At 48.6% G+C, this 12,796-nt stretch overlaps 1 pseudogene; it reads left to right on the plus strand.

Annotated features, from left to right (window-relative positions):
- The first annotated feature begins 2,898 nt into the window (after positions 1-2,898).
- Positions 2,899-12,796, plus strand: part of LOC127546560 (methyl-CpG-binding domain protein 3-like) — a 35,027-nt pseudogene continuing 25,129 nt past the window's right edge.

Consider the following 12,796-nt stretch of genomic DNA (forward strand, 5'->3'; position numbering starts at 1 on the left):
CAGTGAAAATTCTGAATTTAGTCTACTTCTAAGCCCGGCTTCCCTTCTTAACAGAATCCCAAACTTCTTCCCTTTGAATGTTTCCAGGGTCCTTCAAACAGCTATTCCACGGGCCTTGTACCCCTTTCCCAAGATGCCCTGGGGCCCCATTTCCCTACTAGCCTCTGCTTTTTCCTTGTGATATAAGGTGAGGTAGTGATGTGAGGAAATTTCTCCTTTTTCAATTTTTTTTTTCAATTTTAATGTCAATAACTTTCCTGGACCACCAGCTACACTGTTAGTATCCACTGACTGAGAAAATATATGAGCTATAGTGAATTTGGTAAGGCTTTAAAGTGGTGTTATTTTAGCATGACAAATATGGAAATATGTTTAAAATGATTGTACATGTATAACCTAGTCAGATTGCTTGCTGTCTGGGGGAAAGAAGAGGTAAGGAAGGAAGAGAGAAAAAAAAAATGGAACTCAAAATCTTGCAAAAATGAATGTTGAAAATTACTGTTATATGTAATTGGGAAAATAAAATACAATCAAAATAAAAAAATAAATGCACTGAAGAAGGAAAAAATAATGTGTTTCATTAATCTAATAGCATCTTCATACATTTGAAAAAGGAACATAGACTGTACAGTGTGTTTGAAATGCATTTGTTCTGTCTATGAAAAGTAACTTTGCTGATTTTTTTTTTTTTTTGGCTGGGTCATGCCTCATACTTTGTGGAAAATGAATTAAAGATCAAAATGACAATGTTGGATGTAAATATGGATTCATGAACTCTCTCAGGATAACTCTTAGGTTTTGGGGATGGGGAACCCCTGCAGAGCTGGAGGCAGAACACTTAGCTTTGAGTCAGCTTGGTATGGTGGAAAGAGTACTAGTTCTCTAGGCTGAGAATTTGGGTCCCAGTCTTGTCTCTAAGGCTTATTGCCTTCTCACAGCAGGCAAAATCCTTAGCCTCCCTCAGCCTCGGATTCCTCATCTGTAAAATTGTGAGGTTGGGCTAGGAGATCTCTGAGGTCCAATCTCTTGGCTGCTCCATTTGCTAGTTACGCGACCCAATTAAAGTTTCCTCATCTATGGGGAGGGGGGAATGGGGGAATCCTGGCACTACTTATCTCACTAAGTTATTATGAGGAAAAAACACTTTGTAAATCTTCAAGTTCTGTAGAAGGGTGGGATCTAAAGGGAAGGGATCCCTGGGTGTGGAATTTTGAATATGATGCCAGGGGATTTTTGCTGATTTTCTTTTTCTTTTCTCCCCAAATTCTTTGTTATAAGAGATACCTCTTCGGGAAAGAGGAGGAGAAGGGGGGTGGAAATGGGGGAGGGGAGGAGAAATCTTGGCAATATAAAAACAAGAGATCTCCATAAAAATCTATTTTAAAATGTGGATTCTATTTCTTATGTTCCTATCATGTGGGCTTGTTCCTTCCCAAGGGATGGCTTAGAAAAAGCTCAGGGAACTGGTTTTGCTCTCCCCCCCCCCAAACCCCCATTTGACTACCCATAAAAATGGAAGGAAAATTATTGCCCTAGTAGCCAGCTGGGTGTAGGTATTTGGAAAGGTGGGGGGATTGGGGCTGGGTACTGCTCCGCAGCGACCCCTGCTCCAGGCTTACAAAATGAACCGGGGCCTTTGCCTGGCCGCGCTCTGCTGGGTAAATGGCAGACTCCCTGGCTTTAAGCTCCTGTCCTCGGTTCCGCAGGCCTGGATGCTGCCCGCGGACCAGAGCCACCAGTAGGCAGATCTGGCTCCTGGACAGGTCATAATCATGGAATCCAAAATCCAGGTTGGGAGAATTTTTCCAGGCCCGTGGAGACAATGTCCTGGCCTGAGAGACAGGAAACCAGGAAACCTGAGTTTTAATTTTCTGCCCTTTTGTGAAGTTATTTTATAACCTTAGTCAAGTCGCCGAAGCTGGTTCGGTCTCCGTTTCCTCCTTTGCCATCCCTCCCGGCCCCTCCCTGGGAGCACCCCCTCGCTCTGGGTCTCGTCACTCGTCGGGGAAGGTGTGGGGGACTTGAGACCAGCTCCCCTCCTCTGCTGGGGCTCAGAAAATGAGTCAAGTATCAGCCTGTCTGGCTAATGAGAACTCCACATGTCCCCCTCCCAGGGAAAGAATAAGGAGGGAGGATGTTGGCAGCTCCCCCAGCCTCCAATACAGCCCGGCTCAGCCCATAATCATTTCCAGATTGGCGAGTGGGGTCAGGGCCCTGGGGGGCGCTGCCGTGTCAGCTTTATAAACGGCCCAGTCTTTCCAGATGGCGACTGGCTCCAGCCTGGCGAGCAGGTTGCCTGGGACAGACCGAAATAACAACAGGTGGAAGCCAGGCCCCACCGCGTCCTCGCCACCACCACCTCCACATCTCTCACACACTCTGTCTCTGTCTCTGGGTCTGGGTCTCTGTCTCTCTTCCTCCCTCCCTCCCTCCCTTTTTCTCTCTTCTTTTTCTTCTCTCTCTCTCCCTCTCCCTGTGTCTGTTTCTCTCTCTCTCTCTCTTCCTGTCTCTCTCTCTTCTTCTTCTTCTTCTTCTTCTCTCTCTCTCCCTCTCCCTGTGTCTGTTTCTCTCTCTCTCTCTTCCTGTCTCTCTCTCTCTTCTTCTTCTTCTCTCTTTCTCTCCCTCTCCCTATGTCTCTCTCTCTCTGTCTCTGTCTCTGTCTCTATCTCTCTCTCTCTCCGTCTCTCTCTGTCTCTTTCTTTCTCTGTCTCTGTCTCTCTCTTGGATGTGACTCATTTTTCCCATTTCCAGAAAAGGAAACTGAGGGATTACAGAAAGAAAATGACCTGCTTAAGATCACACAGAGGTCTTTTGCACCTCACACGGACACCAGCAGCCGCCGCCATTTTTATTCCCAGCAAACATTCCACAAGGCTAGCTGGTGGCCAAGTGAGCAACATGGCGGCCTGGGTCCCTTGCTCCAGCTGGCTCTACCTTCCCAGCCCTGTCTGTGCCCCCACGGTCCTGGCCCTTCCCTCTAGCACCCTGATACCTCCCGCTGGGAGAAGTGAGCACATGCCCTGCCCTCTAGGCATCTGACCCCGGGGCCCTCGGGGCCCTTACTCATAGTTTGCAACATGCTTTGGGTGGAGACTATGGGGCTTTGGTACCAATTCATGGAAAAAAAAACAACTTCCTCTCAGCTCCAGGCAGCAGCCAGGGAGCCCAGGCTCCAGGGGATCTGTTCTGTCACCCAGATATGTCCCACAAGCAGCCAGAGGTGCCCACAGCCCAGGGACGCTAGCTCTTCTCCCAGGGACTCTCCTGGAGGCTCCTAGGGACATGTTGTGACAGTCACTCAAACAGGTGCTCATGTGGATACGTCCTTACATACGGACACAGGAGAGGCACTTAGGCACCCAGAAACCCAGAACGATGCTCCCAGACCCCTGATTCAGGTCCAGATCCCAGCTGAGACGCTGTATGACTTTGGTCAAGCTCTTAAGCTCTCTCTGTTCCAGTTTTCTCCTCTGTAAATGAGGATCGGACTGAATGGCTTCAGAGTTTCCTTTGAGCACCATCTTTCTTTTGCACCATCTCTCATACTCACACTGACAGAGACTCTTTTAAATACTACATTTAAGAATGGATACTGGTAAACTGGAAATGGTTGACAATTAAGAAGAAGATGGTGAAGGGTTTTGGAAGGAAGCCATATGAGGCCTGGTTGAAGGAACTGGGGATGTTTAGCTTGGGGACAAGAAGACTCAGGAGGGACACGGCAGCTGCTTTCAAATATCTGAAAAGTTGTCATGGGGAAAGAGAGATTAGAATGGTTCTGTGGGGCTCTGAGGGGCAAATCCTAGGAACAGTGGGGAGAAGCTGCGAAGGGAAAGATTCCGGCTGACTGTAAGGAGAAATCTCTGACCAATCGGAGCCAGACCCAAAGTGGAATGGACTGACCCAGGAGAGGGTGAGCTCCCCAACCCTGAAGGCCTCCAAGCAGAGGCTGGTGGACCTGAGCCAGAAGTGGTGTAGAGGGATTCCTTTTTTTGGAGGGAGTGCCCACCAAATAGCTTCTGAAGTCTCTTCCAAGACTCTGTGACTGGAGACATAGAAGGAGAGACACACAGACTCAGACATATTCTCACAGATACTCAGACACATTCTGATACACACTCACACATGGGCTAAAACCCAGATGTCCTAAAATGGTTCTGCTTCCTGTTAGAGAAGTTCTCAGCCCTCCCCCCACTTTCACACACAAATGCCCACACATACATCTCCACACACCCCTCACACATATACAAAAACACAAACCCCCCTCACATGGATGCCATCCCCCCATCCACACACATCCTCAGACACACACCTCACCTCCTACACAGACATACTCAAATAGACATACACTGAGTGACACAGATGCTCGCAGACCCCAAAAGGCACATCCAGAGCCACATGGTCCTGCACAGTACCCATACAGAAACAGAGATCTGGGGAGATGGACCTGTGTTGATTTTCATAGTTTTAAACTATTCAGGTAATCTCTCAGTCTGGAAGTTGGTGACTAAAAGCTTTGAGAGCTGGAAAAAAAAAAAACCCAACAGGAATAGATTGTTATTTCAACAATCTTTCTAGCGGCCCCCCACTGAAGTGACATCCCACACAGAGGTGTGTCTGTACCTTATCCCCTATCCTTTGCCCCACAAGGCCTAGATGACTCCTATTCCAGGTGTTTGGAAAGTGGCTGGATGAGGCAAGCAGCTGAGGTCAGTCTTCAGGAAGGACAGAGGCTGGCTGTGGGATTTATCTCACCTCCATCCTCCCACTTGTGCCCTCCCCGCTTCCCAAAGCAGGAAAACAGCTGGTTCCTGGTTATCATACCCATCCAAAGCTAGGGTATTTTTTTTTTTCTTAAGTGACTGTCAAAAAGCATAGAATTGAGTGCTGGAAGGGATCTTAGAGACCATCTAAGTTCACAAACCCTCATTTTCCAGATGGGGAAACTGAGGGACATAGAAAGGAAATCACTTATCCAAGGTTACGGAGTGACTCAGTGGCCTGAGACTCAGGTCTCCTGTTAGAATTGTCTGTTTCCTGTTAGTTCAGTTCTCAGTGCCTGCTTCCCCCCCTTTTCCCCTCTGCCCCCCTTCCACCCACTGTCCTAGGATATCCTGTCCTAGGATATCAACAGGAGGATCCAGTGCATATAGGTGGGCAGGGCTCTGGCCCATTGCTTGGATCACTGACAGGGAAGGGGGAAAGGAGAGGGGTAACTAAGAGAAACTTGAGGAAGGAAAATTTAGAGCTGACATGAACCTTAGAACAGAGAATGTGAGACTTAGAGAGGAATTAAGAGATTATACTCTCCCTTCCATTTTGTAGAGGGAGAAAAACACCTTTAAAAAGTGTGGCCACTGAGGTGGCTCTGAGTTTTATGATCAATTTTTGAGCTCCCATTTCTATAGGATTTAAGTTTAAAATGTACTTTGTTGCCTTTTTTCTTTTCTCATTTGATCCTCATGACAATCATATGGAAAAAATGGGGCAGGTATTTCCATCTCCGTTTTATAGAAGAAACAGAATTTCACAAAAAGTGAAGGGACTTTCCCCAAATGACACGGGTGTTAAGTAGCAAAACCCGGATTTGGTCCGCAAATATGATGCTCTTTCCATCCGCTCGGATGACAAGCTAGAGAATGTCGGGAGCTGCCCTGCCCTTCCCCAGTGGCCTGGGCTCGGGTCTGGGGTCTCAGGGAGGCACAGGCCCGGAGGCTGCCCCGGTTCTATAGCGGAAGGCTCTGCTCTGGTGAGTGGCCCCGGCACCTAGACTGCGCGGGATGACTAGGGGTACTGGCGGGGAGATGGAGGAGCGAGGGGGGGAGGAGGGAGGACGGAGGGGAGGAGGGGAAGGAAGGGGTGTGGGGATGAGGGGGCGGGCGCGACGCGAGGGTAGCCTTGTTTGGACAAGGAAGCGCGTGTCTGTGGGCGGTGCCGCGTGTCCGCGCCCCCTCCCCGCCACAGCCAGTTCCGCCCTCCCCTGCTCTCCCCAGCCCGGCGGGCACTGACCCGACTTCGCGCCTGTGCCGCGCTCCAGATGTGCGCTGGCTCCAGCCAGGCTGAGGCGGGTCGCGCGCTGGGGTCCTGGGCCGGCGGCCACCCCTGGCTGAGGGGCCGGGCGGGGGGCCGAGCGGGAGGAGGAACACACCGTGATTTACCCGGCCCGCGGACAGAGGGCCTTTATCAGAAGCGTCTGCGCCGGGCCGGGGGGAGGCGGCGGGCCGGGGGCGGGGGCTGCCAGCTTCCTGCTCCCGGGGCTGGGGGGGCTGCCTTTGTCTGCGTTCTCGGAATTCCGAGCTGGAAGGGCCCCTTCCCCGAGCCCTCTTTGTAGTCAGGAGGAAACTGAGGCTCGGACTCGCCAGTCACCCCCCAGTCACCAGCCTTGCGCCCAGAACGGGGCCTGACAAGGTGTGATGTCTGAATGGCAGCAGCAAGGGCCCCGGCGGCGGGGCCAGGAGCCTTGCCTCAGCGCCTTTCGTTCCAAAGGAAAGGACCTTCCCCACGGCCCACGACGCGTGTAGGCGGGGCGGGGAGAGGGAGAAGAGGGGAATGACCATTTATAAAGTGACCCACTGTGTGCCGGGCACTCCGCTAAGGGCTTTATACAAATAAACAACTTGTCCGTTACAAAGTGACCTACTATGTGCCGGGCACTGCGTTAAGGGCTTTATACAAATACACAGCTTGTCCGTTACACAGTGACCTACTTCCCCCCCTTTTCCCCTCTGCCCCCCTTCCACCCACTGTCCTAGGATATCCTGTCCTAGGATATCAACAGGAGGATCCAGTGCATATAGGTGGGCAGGGCTCTGGCCCATTGCTTGGATCACTGACAGGGAAGGGGGAAAGGAGAGGGGTAACTAAGAGAAACCTGAGGAAGGAAAATTTAGAGCTGACACGAACCTTAGAACAGAGAATGTGAGACTTAGAGAGGAATTAAGAGATTATACTCTCCCTTCCATTTTGTAGAGGGAGAAAAACACCTTTAAAAAGTGTGGCCACTGAGATGGCTCTGAGTTTTATGATCAATTTTTGAGCTCCCATTTCTATAGGATTTAAGTTTAAAATGTACTTTGTTGCCTTTTTTCTTTTCTCATTTGATCCTCATGACAATCATATGGAAAAAATGGGGCAGGTATTTCCATCTCCATTTTATAGAAGAAACAGAGTTTCACAAAAAGTGAAGGGACTTTCCCCAAATGACACGCGTGTTAAGTAGCAAAACCCGGATTTGGTCTGCAAATATGATGCTATTTCCATCCCCTCGGATGACAAGCTAGAGAATGTCCGGAGCTGCCCTGCCCTTCCCCAGTGGCCTGGGCTCGGGTCTGGGGTCTCAGGGAGGCACAGGCCCGGAGGCTGCCCCGGTTCTATAGCGGAAGGCTCTGCTCTGGTGAGTGGCCCCGGCACCTAGACTGCGCGGGCTGACTAGGGGTACTGGCGGGGAGATGGAGGAGCGAGGGGGGGAGGAGGGAGGACGGAGGGGAGGAGGGGAAGGAAGGGGGAGTGGGGATGAGGGGGCGGGCGCGACGCGAGGGTAGCCTTGTTTGGACAAGGAAGCGCGTGTCTGTGGGCGGTGCCGCGTGTCCGCGCCCCCTCCCCGCCACAGCCAGTTCTGCCCTCCCCTGCTCTCCCCAGCCCGGCGGGCACTGACCCGACTTCGCGCCTGTGCCGCGCTCCAGATGTGCGCTGGCTCCAGCCAGGCTGAGGCGGGTCGCGCGCTGGGGTCCTGGGCCGGCGGCCACCCCTGGCTGAGGGGCCGGGCGGGGGGCCGAGCGGGAGGAGGAACACACCGTGATTTACCCGGCCCGCGGACAGAGGGCCTTTATCAGAAGCGTCTGTGCCGGGTCGGGGGGAGGCGGCGGGCCGGGGGCGGGGGCTGCCAGCTTCCTGCTCCCGGGGCTGGGGGGGCTGCCTTTGTCTGCGTTCTCGGAATTCCGAGCTGGAAGGGCCCCTTCCCCGAGCCCTCTTTGTAGTCAGGAGGAAACTGAGGCTCGGACTCGCCAGTCACCCCCCAGTCACCAGCCTTGCGCCCAGAACGGGGCCTGACAAGGTGTGATGTCTGAAAGGCAGCAGCAAGGGCCCCGGCGGCGGGGCCAGGAGCCTTTCCTCAGCGCCTTTCGTTCCAAAGGAAAGGACCTTCCCCACGGCCCACGACGCGTGTAGGCGGGGCGGGGAGAGGGAGAAGAGGGGAATGACCATTTATAAAGTGACCTACTGTGTGCCGGGCACTCCGCTAAGGGCTTTATACAAATACACAGCTTGTCCGTTACACAGTGACCCACTGTGTGCCGGGCACTCCGCTAAGGGCTTTATACAAATACACAGCTTGTCCGTTACACAGTGACCCACTGTGTGCCGGGCACTGCGTTAAGGGCTTTATACAAATACACAACTTGTCCGTTACAAAGTGACCTACTGTGTGCCGGGCACTCCGCTAAGGGCTTTATACAAATACACAACTTGTCCGTTACAAAGTGACCTACTGTGTGCCGGGCACTCCGCTAAGGGCTTTATACAAATACACAGCTTGTCCGTTACACAGTGACCCACTGTGTGCCGGGCACTGCGTTAAGGGCTTTATACAAATACACAACTTGTCCGTTACAAAGTGACCTACTGTGTGCCGGGCAGTCCGCTAAGGGCTTTTAACAAATACACAACTTGTCCGTTACAAAGTGACCTACTATGTGCCGGGCACTGCGCTAAGGGCTTTTAACAAATACACAACTTGTCCGTTACAAAGTGACCCACTGTGTGCCGGGCACTGCGCTAAGGGCTTTTAACAAATACACAACTTGTCCGTTACAAAGTGACCCACTGTGTGCCGGGCACTGCGCTAAGGGCTTTTAACAAATAACACAACTTGTCCGTTACAAAGTGACCCACTGTGTGCCGTGCACTGCGCTAAGGGCTTTTAACAAATAACACAACAATCCTTACCCCGACCTTTTGAGGTAGGGGCTATTATTATCACCCCCATTTTACAGCTGAGAAAACTGAAGCAGACAGGTTAAGTGACTGACCCAGGGTCACACATTAAGTGTCTGAAGCAGCATTTGAACTTAGATCTTCCCGAAACCAGTATCTCTATCTATCCATGTGTCATCGTCTGCAATAGACTCTGCAAGCGTTATTAGTCCCACTTTACAGACAGGAAAATTGAGACCTAGAGCAGTAAATGGACTTATTCAGGGTCTGACAGGGAGCCTGTAACAACTAGTACCGGGTACTGATGAATGAATGGTGTGTGCATAGTGAGTGTCCTGGTCTAATGAGAATTCACTGAGTGGCTTTGAGCAAGTATTGCTCCTTCTCTGAGCAGCTCCCCCCCTCCTTTTATCAGTAGAATGAGACCATTAGTTATGGCCGCTTCTGAAACTCTTTCCGGTCTGACACTAGGTCCTGAGGTACCTCCCAGTTTTAAGTTTTTATGTTTAGCATTTGGATGGGCTGAGTCCAGTGGAAAAGGGGATTTATACTTGTTCCTGACCTAAAAACAGTTGAATTCTTTAACATCCCTTGCCCAGAAAGAAGACACAATCTAAGGCCCAATGACAGACGAATGGGATTGGAGTTTTGACTGAATTCCGTCTTGGTCCCCTCTGTGGATCACAGATCTCTGTGGGACCTTGAATGAGTAGCTTTTTTTCTGGATCTCACTTTCCCTATTTTATCTCTTGGGTATTATCCATAAGATCAATCTAGGACTAGTTCTGGGTAAGGGGTCTGTTGGCACAGACTTGGGAGTCTCTTTATCCTGAGGGCGCATAGTGATTTCTGAGTCTGGAGAACCTTTGGAAGCATCCCAATCAGTTTTGTTTTTGTTGTTGTTTTTCCAAATTAGCCTATCCTGACTTGCTGCAGCCTTTAGAGAGAAAGAGAATCTGGCCTGAGACAACTGGAATGCACTTCAGCATAGAGAATTGAAGACAGAACATAAAATGTCAAAACTAGAAAGATCTTAGATTGCAGAATGTAAAATGTTGGCGCTCAGGAGGACCTTAGAACAAAGGCTATCACATCTGGAAGGAAGATTAGAGGACAGAATGTTAGGGCCGGGAGGGACCTTACAACAATCTTCCCTACACCGCTGCCAAATACCTATAGTATTTAAGTCTGACTACATCACTTTACTGTTCAAGAAATTCTAGTGGCACCTTCTTATTTCTCAGATCAAATACAGACTCCTGGGTTTGGCATTTAAAGTCCCTTTTCAACCTACCTCCAACTCTTTTTCTCAGGCTCACATGCACTCTGTGGTGCAGCCAAACCAGCCATCTTGTTCTTCACATACATCATTCAATCTCTTGATTCCATATATATTTGTTTTTTTTCCCCAGTTACATCCAAAATAATTAACAATCTCACTCTTGCCTCTTAGAATCCCTCTTTTCCTTCAAAACTCATCTCAAAACTTCCACACAAAGCCTTTTCTGATTATTCTCCAAACTGCTAGGACTTATCTACAAAAATTACTTTGAATTTGTTTTGTACATATGTACATGCTGTCTCTACTGATAAAATCTAACTTCATGGCAGGGACTATTTCAGTGTTGTCTATATCCCTAGCATCTGGTACAAAGACTGGCTTGTTAGTACTTGTTAATTGATTACAGGATGATAGATTATATTGTTCCTGATCTGGACTACTCAGAAAGAAGGCACAATCTGGAGCTAGATTACAGATTTATGTGATTAGGACTTTGGCAAGTATTCAAAACTGAATCAGGTCTCGGCCTTCTCTGTGGATCACTGTGGGACTTTAAATAAGTAATTTTTTTTTTCTGGGTCTCATTTTCCCTATTGTGACTTTTCCCTCATGGATATTATCCATGAAATCAGTCTGGAATTGGTCAAGTGGTTGAGCCTAGAATGTTGGAGCTGGAAGGATACATATAAATCATTTGGACAGCTTTTTCAGGGAGAGAAACTGAGGTCCAGTTTCAAAGAGGGTTTCAGCTCCCAGGCGCTCTGAGAACTATCCTAAGTCTAAGGTGTTGTCTTTTTTTTAACCTGTCAGAATGTAAAATTTGTATTAGTGTATATACTTTACATATACTAGGATATATATATATATATACACTCTACATGCACACATATGCCCACACATATGAGGAAATTACCTTGGGTACACGTGAATTTGTGATTGGGTATGTTTGTATAGATGTGTTACTGAGGCAATCAGATTGAATCTGTGTTTAGGTTCTAAGATAACTAACCTCATCTTGTTGAGAATCATCCAAATGATAGAATCGTGGGATTTAGAGTGGGAGAAGATCTTAGAAATCATGAAAAACTCAAAAGTTCTGCCTTAAACTGAAAGTGGAGACTCCCATTCCAATTACTGTGGAGAGATCAAATGCAAACTTGTGGCTTGATTTTAAGGAAGAAATTGGAGTGCTAGACCTACAGCTAAATAGTAAAGATTTGTGTTAGAGAAATTTCACTGTAGCATTTGCAGTTGGTCTGTCAACTCAATTCAGTAAATATTTATTAAATGCATACTGTATATACCAGGTATTGTGCTAATCTATGGCCAACTCATTCAAAGCCACAGGTCAATTGGTCCTTCATTATCTAAGCCTTTCTAGGCCAGGCCTTACGACCTATATTACTCTCTTAGCCTCCACAGCACTACAGGACTCTGTGGATTGGGAAGAAATGGACAATGGGAAGGATATGCTCCTTTAATAGATCCTATAAATCAGATACCAAGTTTATGCGCTAATTGAAGTTAATGGGAATCATTTGTTTAAGTAACAGGGCCTGAGGTGGGGGATGGAGGAAGGAGAAAGAAACAGGGTCTTCTTTCACCAAAGCTTCCTAGGAAGACGGGTCTCCAGCCCCAAGGCACTCCAAGAACTAACCTTGGGAGAATTGTATTCTAGTCAGAAGCCCAGGAAGTTATGATGTCTTTGTATTTGTCAATGTACATTTTTGTGTTAGTGTTTTGGGGAGGTGGCCATGTATTTTATATCAAAGTGTAAATGAGTTAATTAGGGTACATGTGAATTGGTGAATGGACAAGTTTGTATGAATGTGTTAGTGAGGGCAGGCAAATTGAATCTGTTTGTGTTTTAACCTAAGACACCTACCTCATCTTGTTGAGAATGGTCCAAATGATAGGTTTAAGGATTAAGAGTGGGAAAGGCCCTTAGACATCATGAAAAACTGCTTTAAGCTGAAAGTTGAAACTTCCAAATTCTTCTCATCTCTCTCCCTTCCTTCCTCTCTCCCCATTTCTCTCTGTCTCTGTCTCTGTCTCTGTCTCTCCTGCTTCCTGGCTAGAGGAAAGAGAAGGAAGCTCTCTTGGTGTAGGAAACTCTACAGTGGTGTAGGATGCCTCAGGAGGTTTAAGGTTTCCTGTCATTAGAGAAGTCTCCAAGCAGAGACAGGATGACCATTTGTCAGGGATGTTGAAGAGTGGGGTTTCTCTTCAGGTAGAAATTGAACTCAATGCCCCCTGAGGTCTTTTTCAGCTTTGCTCTTCTGTGATTCTAGTGTAGAACTCCTCCCTTAAGGCATATCCTAGTATGACCCATGACCTAGGGGGGCCTCTCTTTCTTCAAGGAACCCTGGCTCTATAATCACACAGATCAGATTCATGCTGAGGGGCTCTGATCACAAAAAGGTGTGTGTGTGTGTGTGTGTGTGTGTGAGATTGGGGGGTCAGGTTTCTCTTGATTTCTGGTTTGTTGCCCCAACACAGGGGTAACTGGGGAAATCTTTAAATGTTAAATATGATTTGTGTCTAGGGCTTCTCTCAAAAGTGGGCAACAGTGTCTCTCTCTTC

Source organism: Antechinus flavipes, chromosome 2, assembly GCF_016432865.1.
Source record: "Antechinus flavipes isolate AdamAnt ecotype Samford, QLD, Australia chromosome 2, AdamAnt_v2, whole genome shotgun sequence".
Taxonomy (NCBI): domain Eukaryota; kingdom Metazoa; phylum Chordata; class Mammalia; order Dasyuromorphia; family Dasyuridae; genus Antechinus; species Antechinus flavipes.